The 25,960-nt window shown below is 41.5% G+C and overlaps 2 long non-coding RNA genes across 2 annotated transcripts; both read right to left on the bottom strand.

Annotated features, from left to right (window-relative positions):
- Window positions 1–3,021: 3,021 nt before the first annotated feature.
- Window positions 3,022–14,146, bottom strand: LOC114282366 (uncharacterized). Its single transcript, XR_014364232.1, has 5 exons — window positions 14,031–14,146; window positions 4,650–4,811; window positions 4,015–4,563; window positions 3,823–3,921; window positions 3,022–3,531 (listed from the first exon to the last, which is right to left on the bottom strand). It is a non-coding gene; the product is annotated as an uncharacterized LOC114282366 (long non-coding RNA).
- Window positions 14,147–16,175: 2,029 nt separating this feature from the next.
- LOC114262554 (uncharacterized) lies at window positions 16,176–18,695 on the bottom strand. Its single transcript, XR_003629397.2, has 3 exons — window positions 17,118–18,695; window positions 16,840–17,001; window positions 16,176–16,706 (listed from the first exon to the last, which is right to left on the bottom strand). It is a non-coding gene; the product is annotated as an uncharacterized LOC114262554 (long non-coding RNA).
- Window positions 18,696–25,960: the final 7,265 nt, after the last annotated feature.

Genomic DNA, 25,960 nt, shown 5'->3' with positions numbered 1-25,960 from the left:
GAGACTGGCCAGATAAGTTGCCATTTGCTCTGTGGGGCTACCGGACGTCAATTAGAACTTTTACTAGAGCGACTCCGTATTCATTGGTTTATGGGATGGAGGCCGTTCTACCTATCGAAATTGAAGTTCCGTCATTACGGGTACTGGCTGAGTGTCAGATAACTGAGGCAGATTGGCAGCAGAGCAGGTTCGAGGAACTCATGCTCTTTGACGAGCGAAGACTGAAAGCACTGTATCATGTTCAGGGTTATCAACGCAGAATTGCCAAGGCTTTCAACAAGAAGGTTAAGTCCAGGAATTTGAAAGAAGGAAATTTGGTGCTCAAAGACAACTGAGCTCCCATCCACGACCCAAGGGGCAAGTTCAGACCTAATTGGACTGGTCCTTACATCATCAAGTCTATCTGGTCAGGTGGAGCTATGGTTTTAATGGACTTAGATGGCCTAGAGTTCTCCCAACCAATCAACATAGACAAGTTGAAGAAATATTTTCCCTGAGAGGCTCGCTAGGCTGAAAACCCAAAAGGGGCGACCTAGGCAAAAGTTAGAGCATAGAAAATTTGAAATTATAAAAACTAAGCTCGCAAGGTTGAAAACCCGCAAAGGGCAGCCTAGGCAAAAGTTAGAGCGTAAAATGTGAGGATTAATACACGAGTGAACCTGATCTAAACTACATAAGGCTTGATTCCCATGTTTGGGATACGTAGGCAACTTCGTCCTGAAGTCCAGCCATAATCACTTCCCCGATCAACTTTGTCCATTTGATCATCTCGGTCTTCTTTGTCTATTCAGCATTCAAGAGTTCGGTTGTGATCTCCGGTGTAGTGCTATTCAGACTAGGGGCAACTTTCCAGTTGCTGGAATCCAGGGTTGTGCATCTCAGTGACAGATCTCAGGCGTGTTCAGTTCTGATCCATATCAAAAATGGTTTTGACAAGTTTTAATAAAAGTTGATTTTACTCAAATTAATCTTTTTTTTACAACTTAGACCATTTTTGGACCAATCGGAAAATTTTCAATACCACAACCTTCAATTTTATTGATTTCAATACAGAGTTCTTCTGCTCTTTAATACAAATTGAAGTTGCTTTTTATTACATTCATAAAGAAAACTTAAAAGTTCTGATTAAAGCAAATAAATTCGGGACATAGTCAGGTGTTCCCGCGTCCTCTCCCAGAGCTGGTCGAAGCCTCTGATGCCAAGCTGGGCCCGATCTGTGCCTCTTCATTGAGCCAATCTAAGCACTCATCAGAGAGGGTGTAGCTGAAAGTAGGAGCGGGGGCCAGAAGCTCTCTCGTCCTCCATGCTGCGGCATACCGAGCTAGCTGCGCGCCTCGGACCAGAAATGTAGCGGGGTACTCAATCCCCTCCTCTGGGCAAGTCTGATCATGTCCGAACTTGCACCGGAACCGGAACGGAAAGTAAAACACGCAGTGTGTCAGGCCAATCAACTAGATCCCGGGCTGACGAGTCATGCTATAGCTCATTGCCGGTAAATTGAGCCAAGGGCAATGCCAAGCAATGCGATCCGCGGACAAATTGCACATCCAGCTGTATCACCATCCTTTATCCGGAGCATCGACTAGACGTCGTCGGGAGAAATAGCTGCGAGTTGAATATGCCGGACACGAGTCCACAACTCTCAACTTGTCCATCAACCACACCTGGGGATGGATGAAAAATAAGAGAATAAAGAATAGAGAGATGCACGTTGAGAGAAAAAGTGAGCAGAAGGTTTTGAGAGAAAAATCGAGCCTGAGGGCCGAGTGATGTGAGCAATATATGTGAGATGGGGTGGGAAAAATTACCTACAATAGTAGTGGACTCCCTGCAAACCTAGCCGTCTCCTGACGATGAAAAGCGTCTAAGCCCATCAATGTCTCGGCCAATGTCATGACGACGCAACTTTTGCCCTCTTTCAAACCCTCAGCGACCTCAATCAAATGAGTGCTAAGCTCGTCGGAGCCCGGGGCTAGTAAGAAATGAGATAGCATGCATAAGCAGAGCGCATGTCGTCAATAACCCTGCCAATGATGGTCGCTGCGGTCACCAACATCAGAAAACCAACAAACCAAGCTCGGAGTGTCTAACTCTTCATCATGAATCAATGACTGAGCATCATGTACAATAAAGCCGCACATCTATCCTAAGGCTTGGATGTGGCCGAACCGGAACTGAGGAAAGATTTCCTCATCGCGCTCGGATTCCATTAAAGCTTGGAAATCCTCAAAAGTGGGACACATCTCTTGACCGCCAAAACTAAAGATGCGTGTTACCGGATTCCAAAACCTTGCCGCGGCATGGAGGAACAGAAAATACAGCGTGGTGTGACCCAGCTTGAATAGTGCATTTATGCCGAAACCCCAAAAATTTAGCCTTTCCGAGCCACCCAAGTTGGCAATCCAAGTTGTGAGATTTTGGGCAAGAAACTCTTCCATTTGGTGCAAATCAATGTTGAAATGAGGAAAACTATGATTTTATAGAAGGTAAGGTGTTGAGTGGAAGACAGGTGTCAACATTCTAGAGGTGCTTGCCATTTTTGGCCGATCGGCCAAAAATAGTGCCGACCGACCATCCTTTTTGGCCGATCGGCTAAAAATGTTGGCCGATGGCCATTTCTTGTGGCCGGTGGCCTTGCCCTTTGGCCGATGGCCTTCTTTCTTGTTCCCTGAGCTGTTTATGTATTGAACATGTTGAGAATTTGTGACTGGCACCACTTCCAATGCCTTCTGGTGATGATTTTGCAAAGTCACGCCTGTGTTACTTCGATTTGTTTATCGAGTTGTTGTACATTTGCTTATCGAGTTCTATTTCACATTCTTTAAGTCTTTGCTTTGCTTATCGAGTTGTATTTACACTTGGTTAGCTTATCTAGTTCTTTGTTTTGATTATCGAGTTGTTTTTGTCGTTAGTCAGTTCACTACCTGATTATTACAATGCAAGTGCTTAATTTTCAAACAAAAGTTCAATCTCATTTACATTATTATGTAATGCGATGCATAGAATGTACAAATGCAACACTTTTTGAACAAAATAGTTGTTTCATTTCTATCGTGTCTTTTGCAAAAAGAACAAAATTTTGAGGAAAGTGAAACCTGCCTGAGGCAATACAATGTGCTCAAACTACCAATAAAAAGAAAAGTAAAGCAAAAAAAAAAAAAAAAAAAGAGAAGAAAACAACAAAAATGTCTGAACAGAGCAAAGAAAAGAAAAAGCAGCAGAATGTCTTGATCAATATCGATGGCCACAAGTGTAGGAGTCAGTCCTGGTCCTCTTCCTGTACGAGGGTCTAGGGTCACCACCGCCATCTCCATAGTCAGAATCTGAGCTGTCTTCGGCCTCGCCCTGGGACGACGCCGCCTCCTTGTCAGAATCATCGAGAGAGGGCTCTCGCGAACTGCTCTCAGCATGAGCGTGCCTATGTCTGTGCTGGCTATGGAATGTCATCCCCCACCTGGCTCCCCCTCCTCCTCAAGTAGGAACAGATGGTCCAGCTAGAGCACCTCCCGCGACCAGAATCTGGAATGGGGCCTGAAAAGAACAAATGGCAAATGCATCAGTTATGCTATGCAAAGCAGAGTATGAATACCGAATACAGTGTATGAGTACAGTGTATGAATGCTGTGAGCAGTGTATCAGTATAGAATGCAGTGTGTAAGTACAGTGTATGAATGCCGTGAGCAACGCTGTGAGCAGTATGTGGGTTACAGTGTATCAATGCCATGAGTGCTGTGTATCAAGTGCCGTGTTGATAGTGTGATGCATCAGATTACGTATGAAACAGATTATGCAGAGTTTGAGACTGCTGTTGAAAGAACTTACCGGGATGCCATAGATGGTCAACAGGTCGATGGTCCGCTGCAGCATCCCTATCATAGAGGCAGTCAATTCCAGAGACTGGCGAGTGTACTCCACGGAAGCCTGCAAAAGGGTTAAAAGCATCAGTATTCTGCGGAATATCAAGAGAAATGAAATGAAATGGTTGTACAAAATGCAAAGTATGGTAATACATACCGGGGTTGAGCCATAGACTTCGACAAGCTCATGATCAGCCGGAGGAGGAGCGATGGGTATCTGGTAAGTCTCCCCACCCTGTCATCGGCATGTCATTGTCGTAGGCAGCCCTGGCCATCCAGCTCCCTGCTCTCTCCGGGACCCACTCCTGCCTCAGGCCAGAGGTGCCCTTAGTGCCCCTGCTCCTGCAGCTGGCGCTGCTGGCCTCTCTTTCTCGACTCGGCGAGCACCGATCAAAGGCCGCATGAGATAAGTCTGGATGTACTCGGCGTAATCGCCCTCGTCTTTAAAGCGCTCATAGCTCCAGCCAATCGTGTAGTCTATTATCTCCTCTAAGGTGTACCTCTCAGTGTGCCTCATGTGGGAAGGAGGAGGTACTGGAACTGTTTGCTCTGGCACGCCCAAGGTCTACCGCAAGAAGCGCTCCCCAAAGTACCAAGTGCGGCAAACCGGTCCCTCTAACAAGACCCTGAACCGGGCAGTCTCTCTAACACCGGCATACTGCTCCCGAACTGCGTCAGGCAACGGGGCCCAAAGCTGCCAAGTGATCTGCAAATAATACACAGTTTGTTATATACTATTATTGAGAGTACAATATAAAGTGAAGCTTAAATAAACTGTAATGTTTGACATACCTCAGCTGCGGTGATGGTGTCAAAGTAGCGGCGGAAGAACATGAAGGACTCCCGTTGCCTCCGCTTGCATCTCACATCGAAGCGGTGGGAAAACGGAACCATGGGGGGCGTCTCCACATCTAGCACTGGGGCGAGCCTAGGAAAGTAGGCATACATCCACAACTATAGAATGTAACAGAGCAGATATGAGTATGCTTATTAGATAAAGTAGTATACAGATAAAGCAGAGTGCAGTGTATTGTACAGTGTGTGCAGTGTACAACCAGTGTAAAGAAAATTGTGTGCGCGCAGTGTGTGTGATGTACAGATAATGAAAAATAGAATTAAAAAGACAGAAAAGGGAACGTGTGCCTCCTAGGCTTGCCAGTAGCCTCCAAGCAACTGCCCGCTGCGGCGGGAGGATGAGCTCATATATCCGTAAAGGGTGGCCAAGCCCGCGCCACTCCAGTTGTAGCTACGGATCCGCGTCACGTCCACAAGTGCGCTCAGTAGGTAAAGGGCGACAGTGTTCGCCCGGTCGGCGAAGAGCGTGATCCCCAGCAGGAACATGATGAAGCCACAAGCATACTGCTCCTCCTCCTCTCGAGTAGTAGGCGCCTAGATCCAGAAGTGATCCTCGAACCATGAGTACCTCACAAACCCTGGCCGGGCAAAAAGTGGCTGAGTGCCAAGCAAGTATAGCTGAGTGGCGTCCCACTCGTCCATATCTGTATCAAAGGGGATTGGATCACCCCCTACTGCGATGCCTGTGAGCATAGAGAAGTCAAAGGAAGTCATCGTCATCTCCCCGATGGCAGAGAGGTGGAAAGAGTCAGTGGTGTCCCACCACCTCTCCACCAAAGCAGCAAGAAGGGGCCTGCTCGCAGTGAGGCGTGAGAGTCCCATGCAGAAGGTCCCAAAGCTGGCCTGGTCGACAATATAGCGAACCATATCGAGTAGCTCCATGTACCATCCTCGAGTAACGATATTCTCATACCCCCAGAAAACATGGGAATCTCCCTGTGTTCAAAGACAAACAGATGCGAAGCAGTGTCAGATGTACAGTGTTTGAATGCTTTCAGAATTGGGGAAAATGCAGTGTGGGTGCATATGTTCGAGTTTACACAGATATTGGGTAGGCTAAGCATACGATGTAACAGTTTGTTTGGGTTATTCAGTTGAAAATGTAGTGTGTGTGCATGTGTTTGGATGCGCTCAGAATTGATGAAAATGCAGTGCAGGTACATGTATTCAGATTTAAATAGATATCGAGTGTGGGTGTGCTCACAGTGAACTACAGCATATGATGTATCAGTGTGTTTGAATTGTTTAGTTGAGAATGCAGCGTGTGTGCATGTGTTCAGATTTAAACAGATATCGGGTGCGGATGTGCTCACAGTGAACTACAACATGTGATGTATCAATGTGACTGAGTTAAGCAGTTAAAGAACAGAATCGACTATCGCAGTTATATGTCCTACATTGCAGAAAATGAAACAGAGGAAGAATATACCTCAGCGGCGCCGTAAGACAGATGTGACTCTGGCTCGTGCAACAAAAGCTCCAGTGGCGCGCCCCGCGCATAACTTCTAAAGTGACGGATGCCATCGGGAGGCAACACATGTATCGCCGGCCTGTAAGTCGCCAGATCGAACGGCCGAATGCGAAGAGGTAGGAGCTCGACCTCGGGGTCCACGTCCATCTCCGGGGTAGTCCCACCACGTGGAATGTCGTCTGCCATCTCAAAAGGAGCATGAAAATGGCCAAGAATGTGAAAAACAGGCAAGAATGTGAAAGGTCAACCCAAAAGTCAACCCCGAGAGGATAAAAAATGGAAGAAAAGGTCGGAGTGTGGAAAAGGCACGAAAACCAAGTAAACTCGGGGTGTGCTCACCGAGTTTTGTTCGGTTTAAAGTGTGCGAAACGGGAAGGGTTTCGCGAATCGAACAACGAAAAAGGCTCAAAAACAAAAGAAAAATGAGCATCGAAGGCAGGAAAATCACCTAGAGAGAAAGAGGAAGGATTTTTGAGCTTAGAGAAGTGAAAATATGGGGTTTGGAACCCCATATTTAAAGATCTGTGGCCAAAGGACAAAACTGCCCCCGAAACTGCCATTTTTGGCCGGCCGGCCAAATTGTTAGCCGATCGACCAAATAATTGGCCGATGAGATCCTTTTGTGGCCAATGGATGGCCGGTGGCCTCCCTTTGTGGTCGATGCACCTCCCACACCCTTGTCTGGGTCAATTAGGTTGTTTGAGACCTTCATTCCTCAAAATAGTGCAAGAAAGTAGACTTTGAAGCTCAATCGGCCTTCGTGTTGACCTCGAATAGTGCCTTCCGAGTGCGATGCTCTCTACACGCAAGGTGTATCCTTTTTCATATCCTTTTGTATCTTGCGAGATTCAGAAACTGCTTTAAATGCGTTGCATTACAATGTTTTGTCTTGTTTATGATAATCGTGCATCTCTGGCATTGTTATGCATGTACTACATGTGTTGTCACACACACCATTCTTGCATTGTTATGCACTGTTCACTTGCATTGTTATGCACTGTTCATATGCGTTGTAGCGCACACCATCACTTGCATTGTTATGCACTTTTCACTTACATCATTATGAACTTTTCACCCGCGTTGCTACGCGTCTTTCAACTTGCATTGCTATACGTATTGGAATTGTATCTTGATGTGACGCTGGACACGTGTTGTTACTATATTGTACCTGTCAAGTTTCTTTCTTATACAGGGCACGATATTGTATGTACGGTTCATTTGAGGTTAGTGCAACCAGACGACACTGTATGTGCAGTTTATTCAGAGGAATTCCAGGTAAGACTCTTCCTATCCTTTGAGTTCATTTTGTTTCAATTAGAAACACCCCGGGGCGCTCGATGTGATTTGTTGAGTGTTGTGCCTCCCTTCTCTTGCGTGTGATACGCTGAGAATTGCCTTCCTTCTTTTGCGTGTGATACGCTGAGAATTGCCTCCCTTCTCTTGCGTATGATACGCTGAGAATTGCCTTCCTTCTCTTGCGTGTGATACGTTGAGAATTGTCTTCTTCTCTTGCGTATGATACGTTGAGAATTGTTTCCCTTCTTTTGCGTGTGATACGCTGAGAATTGCCTCCCTTCTCTTGCGTGCGATACGTTGAGAAATATTGTGTTTGAGACTCCGGGCTTTCTCGGTAGTCGCTTTTAGTATTCTCCGCGCGAGACGCGACGAGAATTGCATAATTTTCTTACATCCTTTCTGCATGAAATGTAGTTTGATTCTTGTTCGCTTGCTTAAATCATTGCATGTTTTGCTTCATTATAGCTCTCTTTGCATGATCATAAGTTATGCTTGGCGTTGTGCACGTCATTTGCATCTTGCCCCTGCCTGCGGGCGCATCTCTTTGTTATCTGGTATGTTTGTCTAAGTCTTCAGCCTTGTCGAAAATGGGTCGTCTCTGGGCTTTGACATTCACTCCCGTCATCTTATGACTTTCGAGTTCTGTCAAAGAGGGGCAACTGTAGACACCCCATTTTTTACCGTCCTTAAGACTTGGACGTCATCGTTTGAACACTCAATGATCATCCATGCTAGTGTTCGTTTTGAATTCCCAAAGGTCTCGGCTGCACACCTCGCCTTAAGATCTCTTAACTGGTCTGTTTTGTGCTTGGTTGTGGACCAAGGACTTGTGTTTTCACTTCTGGGGAAAGAGGGGTGGCTTGTTGGCCATTCCCACACCCTATCGGCTATGGCATGATGCCATCGGCCTTGTTTGCTTGCCATCGGCCATAAATATTGGCCAGTCGGCACTTTTGTTGGTCGGTCGGCACTTATTTTGGTCGATCGGCTATATTTTCTGGCCGAGGCCTTTTCTTTGCCTTTTTCAAGCATTGTGCATGCCATTTGTGCCAACTGGTGAGCACAGACTCTCCCCTCCATACACGTGTATGGAGGGATTTGAACCAAAACCTAGCTTCTCTAAGAAGCTTTGAATTTGATTTCCTATAAGAGGAAAACCACCCCTCCCTTTCCAGAGGTTCAGCAAAATTGATATAGAAGATATATATATCTATATCTCCCTCTCTCCATATATTTGTGTGTGTGTTTGTGACCTAAAGTGTGTTTTTGTTCATACTTTTGCACTAGAGCACCTAGTAGAATACTTTCCTTTGGTTGCTGAGGCACTAGGAAGTTGGTTTCAGAGTTCTTGGGTTGGTTTTGATCCAAGGGAGTGGCTGGAGTTGTGTTCTTGAAGGTGTTCTTCAAGGGTGAGCAACTACCCTTTTGTTTCCCTATTTTGGCTTAAGCTTTTAGACCTATTTTCATATTGTTTCAAGCTTAACTATAAACTGAAAAAAGTTCTTTTTTTATATGCTTAAGATGATTGTTTAAGGTCTCTTTCGGGTTGGGGGTTGTCTACCCCCACTTAGGCCTTTCTTGGCATTATTTTGGGTCATCCTTTTTAGCCTTTGTTCTTGCTTTGGCTTGACCTTTCTACCACTGAAATCTAGAGGATTTTCAGTGGTGGAAAGGTGGTCTTAGAGTCTTGTATAGGAGAGGGACACCCCTCTCTCCTTGTGTCTCATTTGCTTGTGTTAATGGCTTGTAATGGTAGCATGTTTGCTTAACATGTTTTTGCTTCATTTCAACAAGTATTTGGTGTTATTTGGTCATGCTATACCTCTGTTCTAAGTTGGTTTGATAGCCTCTTACATGCATCATGCACTTGTTTAGCAATCCTCTTATTTGCCTTAACACGCACCTTGCATTTAGACCATCATGCTTGCACACTTTGGCTCAACTCAAAGGAACTTTTAGTCATATTTCAGCATGCTAAAGCTCTGTTTCATGTTGTTTTGATCATACATACATTGCTTTGTATAGCTACCATACATCCTAGCTTGTTAGCTTCGAGTGTCCAAGCCATTAACATGCACTACTTAGACCATTTTCATGATTTGGCATCATCCCATATGTGATTTCAGTCCATGTAGTGTAGCCATACACTTGCATTTGTCGTCCTTTCAAAGCCTTGAAGAGTTGGTGTTTTATGCCTCATGATTGGATCATTGTGCATGCTATCATATTTAGGTCTTTAAGATGCCATCTCAGTGGGTTTTCGGGCTTATTTTAACATAATGTAACTTTGTTTTTCATTGTTTAAGTCATGCCATGCTTGGTTGTAATAGGTGCAGTGTAACACCCCTTTGTAGCCTTACATGCTTCATGTTTTGTGCTCACCTTTCTAGCATGTTTTGGCCTCATTCTATGCATGTTCTAGCCTTGTCTTGGTCTGCCTTGGGACTGTTTTAAGTCACCTTGGTCCTTTGGGGCTCACTTGTTATGGCCATAGTATAAACCACTTTGCTAGCCTTAAGCCTTGAGCTTTGTTGCATGCTATGCTAGCGTTGTTTGTTTGATTTGGCGTCATTCCTAATATCATTTCAGAGCTCATCTCATTGCCACATTATCGTGTTTGTCACTTCTTGCTCATGCTTGAGAGTTGTATCCTTACGCCTAGGTGATAGGCCATTACATTCGCATGCTTATTGTGCGTCTCATTCCATCATTTCTTGGCACTTTGGCCACTGTTTTGGTATGGCTGAGGCCTATCCATTTTCAGTATAAGTCCATGGATCATGTGGTTTGTGTATTGTTGTATGCTTATCGCATTGCATGTTGTTGCATACTTATTGTTGGTATCATTGTTGCATGCCTATCACATTGTATGTTTGCATACCTAGGTTGCATAGTCGTATTGCATATTTATTGTATATCATGTTGTTTACATGTTAGGTTGCATTGCATTGCATTTGTCATGTTCATGTTACATTGCCTTGCATTTCCATGTTGCATTGTACTTGGTTGCATGCATTGCATTGTGTTTGGTTTGGGGTGTCAAACCAAACACAAGGAACGTTCGTACTTGAAATGACGAAACGTGCCTCAATCCTCGGTCGTCGATGCTCTTGATCAAGCATGATAGAGTTCTAGGCATTCATATGTTTTTGTTGCATTCATTCCACATTGATTTGCACACTTGGCTCCTTTGGCCATCATGCATTGAAATGCGCGATTGATGGTCCGAGGGTCAAGAACCATACTCCCTTGAGTTCATGACATGATAGGAAGGGTGGTTGTGCACACATTGCCTTGAAAATGCATTGCCATGCTTTGTTTGTCCTCTGTTGCAGCAAAACAGCATTCTGCAGGAAGATATGGCCGGCCGGCCATCTTTAGTGCCGATCAACTAAACATTGTTGGCCGAGATCCTCACAAATGGTCGATGACCAATTCCACATGGCTGATGTTCCTATATTTTGGCCGGTGACATCCAACAGTGCTCAGGGAGTGGTTCGGAAGCATCCTTGGGACTTATGCAGTTTTCAGAGGTGTAAAACAGTGCAAACAGAGGCAACATGTGGCACGGCAACGGGTTTCCGAGAGAGGCGATCGAGCAAGCATTATTCAATCATTTCGAGGCGGAGCTACGGTGGCCTCTTTAGTTTCATAGCTTAGTTAATTTGTTTAAATTAGTAAAGGGTTTTGTAATATTTAATTAGCTAGGGTAGTTGATTAATTATTCGGTTTGTATTATTTATTCGGACCCTCCGCCGAGAGGGCGAATTTTGTAATAAGTATGCATGAGTGTGTGAATGTTTTCCAACCCCACGTCTTTCTCCATTTTACTTACCTGCTTTCAATGGTTAGTTTTAGGTCATGTTTCAATTAGCATCCTTATGCTCGCATGTTTGCATCATTCATCTGTATTGCATGCACCGGGCTCGGCGCATCATACTAACTGTATAATATTTCAATTCCAACTTGAATACGTGTATCGAGTTGTCGCATTTCACATGCCATTCTTAGATTGGCCGAGCCTATTCTAGTTGCATTTTTGCATGTGTTGCATTAGCCATCTTAACATGAACTAGGATCATGCATTTGATTACTAACTAGTTATTGTTTTGGCTCAGAGTACTAGGTAAGCGTTTACGCTTTAGCATACCGCATGTGTGTAAGTGTTGCCATGATAGCATGCTTGCCATGAGGCTATTTGCTTATGTGATATAACTGCCTGAATGCTTGTGGGTGAAGGTTGGACTACCTGAATTGGAATAATTCATTGAATGCGAGTTTTAAGCCCATTCTGCGGGGTCGCAAAAATCATGTTTTCTAAGCCCACCCAAGGGTGGCAAATCCACGTTTTAGCCTACTTGTGAGTAGCACCATCAATCCATTTTCAAATAAACAAACATGAAATGTTTTGTTCCAATTTAGGCGATCCGGTCTATTCTTGTGTGTTGTGCGCATCACATAGTAATTTTAGGCTAATAACCGGAATAAGAACGCATATATTTTCAAAACAAAATATCATGTTTAGTACAAGCCGATCTTCGATCGGGCGAGAGGGGGTGCTCATTGCATGACCTTCCCCTCTTGTTTCTAGGTTCCCAAGCCGAGGCAACTTTGGTGAAGACGGACACGTGGCCTTAGGCAACGAGTCAGGGTTTCCTAAATTCCTTAAAAATAAAATATTTAGGTGGCAACTCTGTATCTAGCAAAACAGTCTATGTTTGGCACTTCTTTCTTAAAATTAGTTTTCCAAAACGATTTGCCGGATTTAGACTCTTTGGTGGTTTATCAGTCTTGCATTGCACTTTGCGAGATCAGATTAAGAACCATGACATTCGAGTTCGAACTGTAGTAAGCCCAAATGAACAAAACAGGATCCCCCCCCCCGGGACATTCGGCCATGTCTACAGTTTCTGGCGACTCTGATGGGGACTTAGAGAGCTTGACTCGAACTCATGATATCTTGTTTTGACTACATTTATGTGTTTCTTTACATTGCCTTTGCATTGGTGCGCCTAGGACATCGTGTTTGCCGTATGCTATTCTTGAACGGTTTGCCGGAGGCTTGCTTTGAAAAGCGTGCCATGAGACTGACCGGTTGCGGGCTCTGCCACGACTGGAACACAAACCCCGAGTTTACCGGGGCACCCTTTTTTGACCATTCGACCTAGTGCATATCGGAATCCATAGTGACTATTCCAAACTAGGACAGGTTGCTTACCCGATTATAGGTTGTTTTGAAACTGCTGTGTGCATAGTGAAACCCTAGCTCCTGACAAAATAGGACAGGGAAACCCTACCCCAACATAGGAATGTTTTGGCTCTTATTTGCTTGCTATGTGCTTTTAGAGTGTGCCTCTACAGGGAATGCACGTATCAGTTTGCAAGTCTGGGTATCAGGCCTGCAGGCATCAGTGTTTTGAGAATCAGTTATATCTGTGGGTATCAGATTCAGATTTGAGCCAGTGATTTTGAGAACAGTGATCAGTAGTTGAGAATGGTTCATTCAGCTTGTGTTTGCCAACTGTGTGTTGTCTTTATTTAAGCTGTTGTGCTGTCCGTTTTTCTATTCATTGTTTCCTTATTATTGCTTTATTTATCTTTTTGCAAGGTAGTTTAGCACCATTGATTCTGACCAGGCAGATATCCCCCGAGCACTCTGGGTTAGAGGTCATAGACTTAATCGATCTAGGGATCTGATAGACGGACAAGCAGTGTTCCTTTCTTTACCCCCGGTTACCAGACGGAGGTCAAAAAGGCGTAGTGTATCAGTACAGCAGTCGTCAGATCAGTGGTCTACCCCACCAGTGAACAGTCAGGCTGAGGTCTCAGTTTCCATTGCAGGGATAGATATACCAGTTATTAAGCTAGATCAACATAACATGGCAGGAATAAAGGAGATGATGCGTCAGCTCCAGGAAAGTATGAGGACTATGCAGCAAGACGTTGCCCGTTAAGCAGAATTTGCCAAACAATAGGCCGAGGTCATGGCCCAACAAGCAGAGTTAATCGCCAGGTTACAGCAGCAAACCGGAGCATCTACTTCACACCAAGTTCCTCCCCTACCAAGAGCTCCAATACCCGGGGAGACACCAAATGTCCAGGAAGATACGGACGTTCCGACAGGGCCGACTTTGCCCCCAATCCTACCCCAGCTATCCAAAACACCTACCAACCTACCGGATTCTCCCTTTGAGTTTGAGGTGGACCCCACAGTGTTGAAAGTGAGCAAGCTTGAAAAGCTGTTCAAGAAATTTCAGGGTGTGAAGTCCATTCCAGATATTGAGGATGGGTACACTGACTCAGCCGTGACGCTACCAGATCGGTTTAAAATGCAGCACATCGACCGCAAATATACGAAATATACATAGTCCATAGAGCTGTGTAGACATATATGGGATAAAAAATGTAAACGTTTTACAAATATACATGATGTCATAATACAGGTCTTACGCCATATCCAATACAAAAGTAGCCAAAAGGGACTTAGCCCAATATACACATAACTGAAAACTTGTTCATACTTCAAAGAAGACAAGGTCTTAAACATATACCTCTTAGACTTGACTTGCTCACAAAAGGGAAACTCCTTGGAGGCACAATGGCTGGCTGACAAAACAGAATCTTAGGCCATCAACTCTGGGCCTGGTCACGAGCCTGCGTACCTACATACATAATAACAAATAGTGAGCTGGTGCCCAGTGATTAACAACAAACTAAAGGGTTTTAATGAATGATGTCCATCACAGAGTTAGAAATCAGAGTTTATATCAAAAATAGGTTTTTATCAGAAATAAAGTCTTATGCATATTCAGATTTCAAATCAAAAAATAGATTCATATACATGTTCAGTCGTCAAAGCAGAAACAGATTCATATACGTAGTTGCATTCGTATTCAAAGTTCTTATATTTCTCATTATAGTACATAGCACATCCATTAGCGTTAAGAAATCTGATGACCTATAAAGGGACGACCGTAAAGGGCATTCCGATGACTCATGTGCACCGAGACGTTTTTTATGACCTACAAAGGGACTTCCATGAAGGCATTCCGATGACCCATAAAGGGACGGCCAAAAGGTATTCCAATGACTCTTGTGTATAGAGACATTTCCGATGACCCATAATTGGGACGGCCATAAAGGCATTCCGATGACCTATAAAAGGACGGCCATAAAGGCACTCCAATGACCCATAAAAGGGACACATATTATATGATGCTAAGGATGCCATGAACACATTTCAAAAACTTGGACAATCATTTATTCATATAAAACATAACATTTCAGAAAACTGATCATTTCATATCATCAGAAAATAATTAAAGTCAAACATAACTTTATAGAGTTATTACTTACAATGGTTTGTGTTGTCACTAAGCCTCAGACGTCCATCTAAACAAAACACATAACAAAAGCATAATTGAAGTACCATTTCATTTTAATTTAATTCTCTTTATGTGTTGCTAGCTTATTTCATAACTATGCGAGTTCAAATGGTGCCTAAGAACACTTGGAGTGGCATGAGGATGCAAATATGCACTTAAAAGAGTTAGTCAAAAGTTGTTGAAAATAGGGTCTTCGCTCGAGCGGGGGTTCAAAAATAAGGGTGGTCGCTCGAGCGTAGCTTCCGTCACTCGAGCGGTCTGCAAACTTGGCAAAAGTACTGGTTGCATGAAATTCCCATTCGACGGTCGCTCGAGCGAAAGACTGAGTAAAAGGGTCCTCGCTCGCTCGAGCGCCACTTTGGTCGCTCGAGTGACTTGTAAAATTTTGGAAAACTTCTGGGAGCTCGATTTTCACACTCGAGCGACACTTTCCTCGCTTGAGCGAACAGTGCAAATTCTGGAATTTTTGGAACTGTGTTTGAACTTCAAAGTTAATATTCCAAAGGTTCCAAACTCGTGTTTTAGGCACAAAAACATGGGAAAACTTTATCAAACATGGAAACATAGTTAATTTGGAACCAATTGCTCAAAATCATTAACCAAATTCCCAAAATCTAGCTTAAACCATGAAGTTGAAACCATGCAAGAGAGGAACTCGTTAATCTCTTTGTAAAACTTGACCAAATGGTTGAAAAGTGTAGGAACATGAAAAACTTCTCAAATAAATGTGTGAGGGTTCATGCATGTAGAGAATTTCTTGAAATTCAAACTCAAATTAGTGATTCATGCATGTATGTATGCAATCATGCTCAATTCTTCCATAACCAAGATGATCCTAGCATATACCTTCTAAATTCATGCAAGTGGCCTCATAGCTTAGTGAATTCATTTCTTATATAGATTATCTACAAGAATTGAGTGTGGTTTCCATACCTAGAGTTAAATTCAAGTGCAATCCTAGCTCAAATGTTCAAGCCTTCTACAAATTCTCCTTTCTCTCTCTAACGTGTTAAGTTCTTCCTCAAAATCTCAGCCAAATCATGTATAAGTGAGGTCATCAGCTTAATGGGCCTATTTAAATGGTATAATTAGCTTAGTCTAATCAAGGTTGGTTAAGGCTAATCAAGTGGGCATCAAATTAATCTAAGTTAATCGTTCTGAATCGAAATCCATTTGAATCTACCATAATGTTCTAAAAATTCCAAATAACAAGTATACCAAGTCAATTTCGTGATTGGATGCCGATAGAATTTCAAACAGATATTCCTGTAATAAATAGATATAAATACAAATAATGCAATACACAGGCAATTAATGCAAACTTTCACTTTAATTACTTATTAAGCCTTCTTAATCATGGAATATACGTTAATTATGGGTAGGGATTGTTACAAAGAACATGATCTCAGTGGGAATCACGGGAGACCTAGGAATTGAAGCAACGATAGGGGCACCTCCAGTAGGGGCATCGCTAGCAGCAGCAACAGTAGCAACCTCTAGAACAACGCGAACCATGCCCAGGGTAAGAGGCACCATCACTCGAGTATGTAAGAAGGTGGTGAAGTCATCGGGTTCATGATGTCGATCACCATCCTCTCCCAACATCAAGAGGTCGATCTGAGGATCCTTCTGAAGCTTATCAACTACCCTCATGACTGGAGGAAGAGGATATGGAATGTCGAGGTCAGCGACGCCTTGTGCCTGGCAGATGAACCACTTCCCCAGGTAGTAAGCCCAGCTAAAGAGGCCCTCAAACAGAATTCGCATGGTGGAGGCATGCCATACAGCGACATAGGTCCTCTTCAACGCCTAGGGAATGCCCGCCCAAGGATGCCAGTCAACCTGTGGAAGCAGACGTCAGATGTCAGAAATCAGTGCAGTATAGGAAGAACAGTGCAATATGAAATTAGCAATGTGAGAATAATAGTAGTATGGAAACAATAGCATGGAAATGTGAAGACTAGTATTTTCTTACCTGATCCACCGTGATCATGTCAAAGAAGCGGTGAAAGTAGAGGAAGTCTCGGTTCACACAACGGAAGTGCTCAAATCGAGAGTTATAGTACTGGAAGCGGGGTACTAACAACTCAATCGGCCTCACTGGGACCGGAGCTAGAGAGGTGAAGTATGTGTAAACCTAGAGTTGTAAGTAGAAAAAGACAAATAAAAAGGAAATGCAAAGTCAAGATGAGCAGAAAATGTAGAATTGAATAGAATGTAAAGATGCATAGAAAAAGTAAATATGAGGTGTACCTTCCAAACCATCCAGTAGCCGCCAAGTGAATCTATCTTGCGGCAGGATATAGAGCTCGTATAACAGTATAAGGTCGCCAGGCCGACGCCACCCCAGTTGTAATCTGTCACCTGTGGTAGTTGTACCAGTGCCCCTAGAAGATATAACCCCACGGTATTTTTCCTGTTCGTGAACAAGATAGTATTGAGGAGATACATAAAGAAGCTGTGGGTATACTGAGTGACCTCATCTGGAGTAGCGGGCTAGGACTCAGAGAAATTATCATAAAACCAATTACATCTCACCATCCCGTGACTGGTGATGTCCGAGATCGCCCCCAAGAAGCTGACGCTGTGCGGCTCTCCACTGCGTCATGTCAGGATCACATGGGATCGGGCTGCCAACCCTGACTCGCAGGCCAATAAGCATCGAGAAATCGTACGGGGTTAGAGTCAGCTCCATGATCGATGAGAAGTGGAATGAGTCCCTAGTGTCCCACCATCTCTCTACTAGGGCCCTATACAACAACGACTCTGCCCTCATCTGTATGAGCCCTAAGCAAAAAGGCCCAAAGCCAGCGGCATCAACCAGTGCGCGGACCTCTGCGGGCAGTCTCTTATACCAGCACTGGGGGCCGGATATGGATCTATTGCCGCCAATCCTCCTAGCTATCACCTGTAAATGAGGAGTGTATATGGTATTCACTAGTGGTCTACTTGCGAGATTCAACAACGTATCAAAACAAATGAAGGTTACTTACCGTAGAAGCATTGGTGGATAAGTACTTCACGGGCTCTCGCAGCAAGATGTCCTCGTTTATCTTGGGGATGAGGACCTCAAATCTCAAAATACCACCTAGGGGCCGAGCATGTGTGCGTGGTCGGTAGGTGGCCGCATCAAATGGCCTATCAACGAGGGGAGGCAACGTATGAGCATCCTTGGCCTCCATATCTGCACCTAAGACGGCCCTAATACCAATGGCAGGGTCCGGGATGGGAACCTCGTCACTAGTCATGGAGAAAATTAGAGAAAATTGAAGAAAAAGTAAAGCGGATAAGTGAAAATAGGTGGAAATCTCAAATTTCAAACCCTAGGAGAGAGAAAGTGAAGAAATTGTGGAAAATCAAAGGGAAAAGAAGGAAAGTGTGAGCAAAGTGGGCAAATGTGAGAAAAACCAAGGGAAAAGCTCAAACTTCACCAAATTAAGTTTTGTTCGGTTCAAAATATAGAGGAGGGAAAGGGTTTCAAAGAAAATTTTGTGAGGATTGTTGGGTAATTCAAGAAAAGGGAAAATCTAGAGAGAAACGGAGGTTAGAGAAAGAGGGGAGGGAGTTCCGGATGAGAGGGTGTGAGAAAATAAGGGTTTGAGTTTGTTTAAAACATGCTTGGCCTGCAGAATGCCAGAAACTGTCCCTGCCACTATCGAAGCCCAACCGGTTGTTTTGGCGCCCGGCCATGCTTCATCAAGGCCCGGGCTAGCTCTTAGCGTAAACTCAGTTCAGTTTTTTTCCTTTATTTTATTTCTTGTATTATGGGGCTTTAATCTAAAAAAAAAAAAAAGAGAGAGAGAGAAGCAAACCAAAAAAAAAAAAAAAAGACAATGAAGAAAAAGAGTTGAAAAAGAGAGAAAAGAAAGAGAAGAAGAAAAACAATGAAAAAAAAAAAAACAAAGGAACAAAGGAAAATAAGGCAAGAGAAAAATGAGTGGTTATAAAAGAAGAATTTGGAAAGAAAAAGAGAGGAATTTTGTTCATTCTATTATATTTTGTTTTATTGTGTAGATGCATAATTTGATTTATTTGTTTCTTGATTTAAATTGTGTAAACTTAGTTATTTAACTCATAGTTTAACTTATGATTTGATTTGATTTGTTTAAAACTTTTAATTAGTTTGAACTTTTAATTATTTTGCCTGAATCGTAGTTCGTTCCATTTTTTCGTAAACAAACGATATTGTATGTATGATTCATTCAGAGGAGTTCCAGATAAAATCATTCACGCCATAGTAAAATCATCATCCATTTTACAACCAAATTGAAACGCGGTGCGTTGTATTCATTGTTTCAACACATGGGCAAATTGGCTTTCACTTTACTATATCGCGTTGATTGCTTTGGCCTTACGTGTCTCTATGTAGAATTCGTGTTTGTTTTCAATTCACATTTATGCGTTGTGTCTTGATTTGAATTATCTGCATGGACTATGTTTTTCCGAGGTCTTCCTGGGGGAGTTAGTTTCGTTTTACCAAATTCTAAAAATTTATTTGATCTTCCATTGATCAATCTTTCCTTCTCTCACATGCAACGCGTTAGGATTGTTTCCATTCGGTTAAAAATGGCAGGTGCGCCTATTCGTTCGCACCAATCTTTCCTCCTCTCGGGTGCGACGCGTTAGGATTGTTTACCCTAGTTAAAAACAGCAGGTGCGCCTGTTTGTTCATACCACATTTCCTCATCTCATGTGCGACGCATGAGGATTGTTTACCTTAGTTAAAAACAACGGGCGTGTCTCTGTGTTCACACCACCTCTCCTCCTCTTGTATGTGACGTGTGAGGATTGTTTACCCTAGTTAAAAACGGCAGGTGCGCCTGTTCGTTCACACCAACCTTTCCTCCACTCACGTACGACGCGTTAGGATTGTTTACCTATTTAAAAACAGCGGGTGCGCTCATTGTTCACACCACCTTTCCTCCGCTCGCGTGCGACACGTTAGGATTGTTTACCCCGGTTAAAAATGGCAGGTGTGCCTGTTTGTTCACACCACCTTTCCTCCTCTCGCGTACGATGCGTTAGGATTGTTTACCTCGGTTAAAAATAGCAGGTGCGCTTGTTCGTTCACACCAATCTTTCCTCCTCTCGCGTGTGATGTATTAGGATTGTTTCCTTCGGCTAAAAACATCAGGTGTGCTCAGTGTTCACACCACCTTTCCTCCTCTCGCGTGCGACACGTTATGATTGTTTGCATCTGTTAAAAACATCAGGTGCACTTGTTTGTTCACACCACCCTGCCTCCTATTGCGTGAGACGCGTTAGGATCTAGGTTGAGACCTCAGGTGCGCTCGATGGTTACGTTGCCCTTCACCCTTCCTATGCGAGGCGTAGTTAGGTCTGCATTTTCTTACATCCTTTCTACGTGAGATGTAGGTTGGTTTGTGCTTTCTTTGTCCTTTTCATGTGAGACGTGTTTGTTTATTCACTTCTTTCTGTGTGAGACACGGCGGGATTTGTTTTGCTTTGATGTACATTTTTGTTTAAACATTGCTTTCTTGTTTAGATTGTAGCATTGTTTCATTGCTTTATTGGCATTCAAGTGTTTCATTGCATGGTTTCATTGCATTGTTTTATTGCATGATCATAAGTTATTTGCTACATATCATGTTGCATTTTGCCTTTGATTTCAATCTTTGCATTTATGTCTTGATTTCTTGCCCAAGCCTTGCGGCCTTGTCAAATGGGTTGTCTTCGGGCTTTGACATTTACTCACGTCACTTTATGACTTCGAGCTCTGTCAAAGAAGGGCAACTATAGACACCCCATTTTTGACCGCCCACAAGGCTCGAGTGCTTTGCCTGATACACTTGATGATGAAAATGGTGTTGTGCATGGTTCGAGGTTTCAATGAAGGGGCCATGTTTAAGCTCCGAAACAATACCAATCCTTCCATATTCCCACTGATTATACCCAAGAAACCTATTTTTACACATTATGCCACCCTATACTGAGTCTGAAGCAGAAAAACAAGGGAACACGTTGAGGGTCGACTATGGCTATTGAAGGTCGGCCGTGCCTTAGTAGCAAGAAACACTATTCTGGGTGGGAGAATAGTTATGACCCCTCTTGCTCAAATTCTATAAAAACGAAGTTGTATCTCTGTTTTAAGGGTTGAAAAATTTCTAAAAAACCTCTACACCTTCTTGAGAGCTTCTTCTTGTTGTGCAAACAACCCTTTGAGAAAACCTATCACCTTGAACCTATATCCATATATCATATACACCTTCACACCTGAGCCTAGGAACCTTGGTTGAGCCTTGAACACCATAATTCAAGCTTGAGATTGTGTTGGGACTTAGTTTAATTCATAAATAAAAAGCTCACTTATTTGAGAGGTATAAGTTTGTCATCCTCTATATTACTTCTTGTTCTATCTATTGCCATCTAATTCTTGTAGTTTTGTATTGTTTTGATTCTCTTCCAAGTGTTTAAGTTTGGGTTTGGAGAGCTACTAAAAGGATAGAGAGAGTTTACACTCTTTTTTACACCTTTATCTATAGTTCAAACCCTTACTTTTACACTCTTTTTCTTTGCTCTCTAAATTGATTTTCAGAGTTAGAAAGAAGCTAAAAGTCATACTTTGAAGTTTCAAAAGTGGAGGGGTTAGCCACCCCTCCTTGTTCTTGCTTACTAGCCTTGTTTTCTCTCTTTGTTGATTAGCTTTTTAGGCTCTTTTCATGTACTTTGAGCCACTATTTTTCACCCATTAAGGGCTGTTTTAGGACTGTTCTAGGTTGTTTAAATAGTTCATGCTTTGATTAGCTTGATTGTTGTCTCATAAGTTTGCATACATAGCTTGTTGAATATTGTTATAAGCTTTTCCTTGTCTAATTTCCATGTTTAAGAACCTCATTTTAATAATCAACTTGCCATTAATTTCTTTCATTTGAGAGTTGTTTCAATCGGTTGACTATTATTCAAAACATGAACTAGAGATCTATGCTTAATGGCTTAATCTCTATGGAGGTTCATTGTCAACGGTGTAGTCTCTTATTCTTGTTGAGAATCACCTCTCGTTTGACATGTTTCTCACTTAGTGGACGTAATAATCACATTGGACTTAATGAATTAAAGGATGAAAAAGACTAATGAATTTGGCTTAAAATGAATCAACTCACATAAAGAAAATGAGTTATATTGCTTGGGTTTGGTCGGACGTTATGTCAAGTCCATTGTGTCAAGGGTTGTCTTACATCAATCCATGATGTTTTGATGAACCTTGAAGCATCTCTACTCCCTCTTTAAGTTCACTCTATGATAGGAGGGAGGGGTGGCTGTTGTTCATTGCATTTATTGATTTTTGTCCAAATTGTATTAGAAATCATCAAATAATCAACTTGCTCATTGATGGTTTTAGAAACAATTCCAACATTCTCTCAAGGCTTTCCCATGTCAAAGAAGTGTGAGAGGGACAAACGGAGTCTAGAATAACTCTGTCTGCACTGTTTTCACTTTAGAGCACAAAACAGGATTTTGCATGAAATTAAGGCACGACTGACCTTTTTGGGGCCCGGCCGGGCCTCATTGAGGCACAGCCAGTCATCAATGTTTGGTCAATAGTATGTTTACAGAAAACAAAAGGCAATGGCTGAAGGTAAAACAGAACAGACCTAGGCAGACAGAGTTGTTCTTGGACACTATGCATGCAACCCTTGTGCATCCTTGCTTACATCATTATTGTAAATTAATGCTCCGAGTATTGTTGTAATTAATTTATTTATTATTTTTAAAATTAGTCTTGTTAATTATTAGTGTTGTAATTATTACTATTATTTATTTGTAATTGTTATACCTAGTTAGCTTAAATAGCTAGTTCGTTTCTCATTCTCATTATTATCCTTGTTGTAATAGAGTAGTTAGCAAGTTAATTCTTTGTTTATTCATTCATTTGGTTCTATAATAATTAGTTTAATTCGGACTTTCCGACTTTGATTCACACCCTCTTGCACGAGGGCAAATGTGTAATAAGTTATATGTCTTCCAACCCCACATCTTTCTCCTTTTTACTTACTTGCTTACAATGGTTAGTATAGGAACATTATTTTCAAATTAGCATTCTTATGCTTTGCATCCATTGTCTTGCAAGCATCCAAGGTTCGGCTCATCATACTAACCCAATATCAATGTTCAAATTCATTACTTGAATATATGCTTTATCATGTGTCTTGAATGAAGTCATATGCCATGCTCATAACCAAGCCTATAAAATATATAATGGGTGTGTTGCATTTAGTCATATTGTATTAATTAGGAGCATGCATATTTTTTCTAATTATTTTGCTTTGTTTTGGCTCAGAGTACTATGTGAGTAATTTTGTATTTTAGCATCTTGCATCGAATGTTTGTGTTACCTTGTCAAAACATGTTCACCATGAGGCTAAGTGTTTAAATGATATAACTGTTTAAATGTCCGTGGATGAAGGCTAATTGCTTGAATTGGGATAGTTTGATTAATGTCCATTTTAAGCCCACTTTTTTAAGTGGCAAATTCACAAAACAATTTCAAATAAAATACGAAATCAAATGTTCCAATTCTTGCAAATTATTCTATACTTGTGTATGCATCACATAGTAAAAATAGCTAATAATCGGAACGAGAGCATATAATGTAAATAAAAATCACATCATGTTTAGTAAAGGCCGATCTTTGATCGGGTGAGTGGGGTGCTCAATTCATGACCTTCTCCTCTCATACCTAAGTTCCCGACTCGAGACACTTTGGTGATGACGGACTAATGGCCTTTGGCACGAGTCTCGAGTTTCTTAAATTTTTTAAAAATAAAATATTTAGGTGGCAACTTTGAAATCTGGTAAAGCAGTCCATTTTTGGCATTTGATTCAAACATCGATTTTCCAAAAGAATTGTCGGATTTGGACTCTTTTGTGTTTTCACTGTTTCACATTGCACTTTGTGAAATCAGATTCAGAACCACGGGAGTCCGAATTGTGGGGCTATTCGTTTTTTGAAAGGAGCACGAAAAGCGAGCTACAGATGCTGGAAAGGAAATGTTGTGGATAAAACGGTTTCTCTAAGAATTGGGTCCACAGCAGGAAGAATACAAGGTACATTGTGATAGTCAGAGAGCAATTGATCTGAGCAAGAATTCCATGTACCATTCACGTACAAACCACATTGATGTCCGGTATCATTGGATACGAGATGTGATGGAAAAACAGTTGATGAAGCTAGTGAAGATTCATACGGACAAGAATCCTTCTGACATGATGACCAAGGTTGTTACCTGAGACAAACTGGAAGTTCGCAAGAATCTGACCAGGATGGATTTCAAGTGAGAAGTCAGTTATCCATATGGGCGTGGAGGGAGATATTTGTTAGCTCCAGCCCATATGGAAAAGTCATTAATGGGTGGCTCTCCAAGTCAAGAAGTAGGAGGGAAGATGATAGGTGGCAAACCCAATTACTCCTTTCTCTTGACTTTGTTTCCTTCTCCCCGTGTATATATATAGATACTGAGAGGAAGAGAAAATAAGGCAGCACAGAGTGTGTTTGCGTAATCTGAGTGAGTGAGAGTGTTATAGAGAGAGAGTGAGTTGTGGGTATTGTAAACTCCCTCTGGCAAATTCCATAGTGAAATCTCTCCCTGCGGAAGTAGACTATTGTCGAACCACGTAAATCTCTTGTGTTTCCTTCCTGTGTGTGAGAGATTGATTTCTGAGTGTGCATAATCCTAATAGTACGTACTTCTCTTCTACTAGAAAGAAATTTGGCGCAATTGAACCCTCTGTTTCTGTTGGTTGCAATTGATCGCTGAGTAAGTTCCTTTCTACTCAACATCTCTTAACATGTTAGGCTTCGCTTGAAAAGAAAGGTTGAGTTAGGTTTAAGATTATTTTAGTCACAAAAAAGATAAAATAAATTTTTTAATCTAATAAGACAAAATATCGCATCTAATCCATAATCATTACATCATTTCTCTCACAAAAAGTCAAAAAGTTAAAAAGTCCTTCCCAAACGAGGCTTTTTATCCTCAGGCTAAAACAGCCAGAAGGTTAAAAAGCCAAAAGGCCAACTCACTTCCCAAACGAACCCTATAGTGTTTTCATGTGGGTTATGCTAGAGATTCCAAATGATTTATTAAATTTTTTACTAAATCTCTTATATAAGTATGAAACCTACATACATATGAATTTGTATGAGCTCCACATAAGAGATTTGGTAAAAAATTCAGTAAATCATCCATTGCATTTTCCTTTTCATATACCTTGATATGTTTTTCTAATTAGAATCCGCTCTGTGATATGTGTAATTGGGTGCCATGAATTTTATTCTCAACTCCCACAAATAAATTAAAATATTGAAGTAGAGCTTATAATAGGTATGCTCATACAGCTTTCGTTTGGAAAGTAAGTTGGCCCTTTAATTTTTTTATTTTTTGATTATTAACCTGGGATTAAAAATTCCGTTCAGGTTAAGTTTTTTGTTTTTATTTTTATTTTTATGAAAAAAAATAATTATAATTTAAATATAATATTTTATCTTATTAATTTTTTACTCTATTTCACCTTTTTATGACAATTTTAACCACCAAAAAAAATTCTCCTAACCCAATGTGTCAAACGACAGCACAATAGAATTGAATCGGTCCAAAATTTACACCATAAATTAGAGACAAACTCCACCCTGCCCAAAATATGATACATTAATGTAATTATGACACTATTAAGCTGGTTTGATTTGAATTTTAAGATTCACTTTTTAAAAAATTAAATATTTATTATTTTTACATATTTTTTTAATTTTATTAAATTTTTTTAATATTTTAAATAATTTTTTTAATTTTTAAATACACCCAACATAAATATATTTAAAAAGTATAATATTTGTAAAAAAAAATTAAAAATTTATTAAAGAACAATGCTACAGACTCTAAAAGTTATACCAAAATTTCTATCAAATGTCTCATGTGAAACATTTGGTAGAAATTTGGTACAACTTTTAAAATCTCTAGCATTTTTATTTATTAAATACCAAAAATATAAAAAAATCAGTACATCTTTTATATTTTTATGTATTTATTTATTTTTTAAAAATATTTTACATTTTATATATATCTAAATAAAGTACATCTAAA

This window comes from Camellia sinensis, chromosome 3 (genome assembly GCF_055761805.1).
Source record: "Camellia sinensis isolate YWXY chromosome 3, ASM5576180v1, whole genome shotgun sequence".
Classification (NCBI taxonomy): Eukaryota; Viridiplantae; Streptophyta; class Magnoliopsida; order Ericales; family Theaceae; genus Camellia; species Camellia sinensis.
Note: the sequence above shows the minus strand (reverse complement) of the source record. Positions and strands in the feature narration are given on the sequence as shown.